The sequence below is a fragment of the Prenolepis imparis genome, unplaced genomic scaffold (genome assembly GCF_030444845.1).
Source record: "Prenolepis imparis isolate NDT839.2.m4 unplaced genomic scaffold, iyPreImpa1.0 SCAF_45, whole genome shotgun sequence".
NCBI lineage: Eukaryota > Metazoa > Arthropoda > Insecta > Hymenoptera > Formicidae > Prenolepis > Prenolepis imparis.
In genome coordinates this window covers 192,457-196,020 of record NW_028141203.1, presented here as the reverse complement: position 1 = coordinate 196,020, position 3,564 = coordinate 192,457, and positions in this window count along the sequence as shown.

Genomic DNA, 3,564 nt, shown 5'->3' with positions numbered 1-3,564 from the left:
TAAGAAATGTGGAACTATTTCCAAACATTTGTGTTGTACGACAACATTATACGAGAATGTTTAACATAATAGAACAAGAATTGTGCAGCGTTTGTCGTGCCCCGCTATGTATGATATTTAGCCGGAACATGTGCTCGGTGTGTACGCATTGTAAGTATCAGTTTCTTATTTTTTTAAAATATATTCTAAAATAAATTATAAATTATTAAAATAATTAATAAAAATTTTCTGTTATGCAGGAGTCCCCCGTCGCCTCCGCTTCTTACAGCACCTAGCATTCGGCCGCCTCACCGCCTCGCATCCACAATCGTCGGCTTTACCATAGCCACCTCCACCACCGACAATTTTTATATATTATGATTTTCATTGATATTTTCATCTTTATATTTTCATCTTTATATTCTTATCTTTATATTCATTTATATATATTTTTAAAAATTTAATATCCATTTTATATTCACATTTATATATTCACATTTATATACATTTATATACATTTATATCCATTTATATTCTTTTAAACACACACACACACACACACACACAAATGTATAATACACATTTATTCATAATTAAAAATAATTAATATTAAATTAATATATTCATCTTAAAAATTCCTCTTCTTTTCCTTCACTGCGTCATCTCTCGCATGCGCCTCTCGCTATCTCTGTCTCTCGCGTTCACCTCGCGCTCTCTCTTTCTCTCCTAAGCGCTATCTCTCTAGCAGTCCCTAACCTCGCGTCATCTCTCTCTCTCTCTCTCTCTCTCTCTCTCTCTCTCTCTCTCTCTCTCTCTCTCTCTCTCTCTCTCTCTCTCTCTCTCTCTCTCTCTCTCTCTCCAACAATTATCGCTGTCGCTGACGAAGAGGGTGGCAACAGACGATTATGATTGAATTTTCAATTATATTCAATTCCTTTCCTAAATGATTATCTTGATTTGAGATTCGACTTAGTTGTCGCTGACGAAGTGTGGCAACAACACCAACTGTCGCTGACGAAGAGTGTGGCAACAGTTGAGAAATAAGTTAAAATTTCAAATACATTTTATTTTCCCTCATGCCCAGGAAAGGCGGGCGTCGAGTTCAAATTAAAAGGATTAATTTCCAGATCAAAGAAACAATCTCCTCTTTCCAAAATCCCCTTCCTTTATTTACCAGATTATACAATTTAACTAATAATACAAACGACCCCGAACCACTATCTAACGAAAATAAGAGTATCGATTACAAACCATCGCCAATAGAATTCGAATGCAAATATCCTGATTACAAAACAATTGAACGTACAGATCCCCGTCGCAAAATCTATAAAATTCGACATCTATTCGGTCCCGACTAAGCGACCGAACACTGTAACTAATCTTATTAATATATTTTCTTTCAGCCTCTTATTTCTCTCTAAGGTAAGTGCGCCATGCCGACTACACGATCGCAAAGTTCTAATCCTCCCTCCGAGGCTGAGGAAGTGTATCACGATCCGAACTTGAAATTTTTAGTCAAATGTTAACGGAAAAAGAAAAATCACTCAAAGAACAACACAAATTACTGCAGGAAAAGACAGACGAATTTAAAGCACTATTACGAGAAATCGAAACAAAAAAATCAGACGACCAGCATGACTCAATATTAACTACCTTAGTTGAGCAAATCTCTCACCTTAGTGCTTTACCCAGACAAGTAGAGATTTTAAATCAACGTATTAATAATAGTCTGACTTCTGATGCATCCAATCAAAGAAGAGCTCATTTTGATTACCTCCCTTCAGAAAACACTCATGCGACTAGTCCCGTCGACATACCTTCTCCGATCCGTTTTAAAGACGTAGTCGATTCTATCCCTAAATACGACGGACACAAAATGTCTGTTTTTCAATTTAGTAAAATCTGCGAACGTGCCCGCGAATTAATACCACAATATCACGAACATTACTTAGTGCAACTTATAATTAATAAATTACAAGGACATGCTTACTCCGCAGTAGAAGGAAGAGAATATAACTCTGTTTTTTCATTAACAAAACAGTTAAAAGCTATTTTCGGTCCAAATAAATCTGTAGATCAGTATCGCGGTGAACTCGCAAACATCTATATGAAACCTAACGAGGATATTTTCGATAGATTATATAGCCAGAGTAAAAGAATTACGTGCAGCTATAATCGACGGAGAAAGCGACTGTTACGGAGATATCGACGAATCCACCAAAGATACCATCGACCGTAGTGTTAGTACTAGTTTCGTTAACGGTCTCCCTACTGATTTGTTGATTAGAGTTAAATTAGAAGGAGCCTTCTCACTCGACCACGTCCTCGAGACCGCTATAAAATTATCAAAAACTCTAGAAGCAGAAAATGCGCGCAAACGGGCTACTTCCATGCATAGAACTAACATTCCTCCTCGCGCTGATTTCTCGAATAGATCCGGACCATTGCAACAAACAATAACTCATGATCCACAACAATCCTCTCTATCAAAATCATCACGAAATAATATCCCCTTTATAAAACCTCTTATCCCAGGACAACCCGGACCTAATTACCCTACCGAGAAAATCTGTCGCTACTGTAAAAACCCCGGACATCTTATTGACGAATGTCGCAAGCTCGCGTACAGACGCTCCCTCGGAAATAATTCTTCCCCTCCTCACCCTTCTACCAGTAACAATAATCAGGGAAACGCCCAGAGCGTTCCGGTAACAATTGGCGCCCGCCGGAACGATGCTCAACCGGGACGCCCTTCTCTTCTCCAACGCGCACCAGTTACTACAGTGCGACCTCTAAGCCCGACTCATACCTTATCACCAGTATTGGAAGAATAGAAGAAAAAGCAAAACCCCATAGCTTACCCACTGTTGTCCTTTCATCCCCAGACCTTCAGGGAGACTACCTCTTCATGGTCGATTCAGGCTCTGGAGTAAATCTCATAAAACGACACTGTCTTGATCAAAAAATAAAAATTCGCGAAGAAGATGTCCTAGCTCTTCAGGGACTATCTTCAGAAGTGATGCCGACTTTAGGCTCCGTTGTTATAAATTTTCTTGGTCTCCCTACCTGTTTTCATATAATTCCCGATACCGTCACTTTTCCTCAGGATGGAATTTTAGGAAACACCTTTTTGAAAACACGCGCCGCTACTATCGATTATAAAAATCGATGCTTACATTACGACGATATTAGAATTCCATTCTCAGAGGCAAGTTTTCTCCGCGTCGGACCGCGATCCGTCTCGCCCTTTTTCATTAATATCACTAACCCAGATAAATCATACGGATATATACCTCGCTTCGTGTATAACAAAGATGTATATCTCGGAGAAGCTATAGTCTCTAATATTAACGGTAAAGCTTACCTACCCATTATTAATACCTCTGACCGTGCTTATCACGTAGAGGTCCCTTCTGCCGAATTAGAAGATTTTGACTTTGCGGATACGTCTGGATCCACGATCCCAGACGGTGTCGTCAAAACCCGAGGGAATGAGACGACCGATGGTCCTTCTTCTGAATGCAATGAAAAGGTTAGATACGAAAATATCACTGCAACCTTAGGGCACCCAGTGATTCATAATGA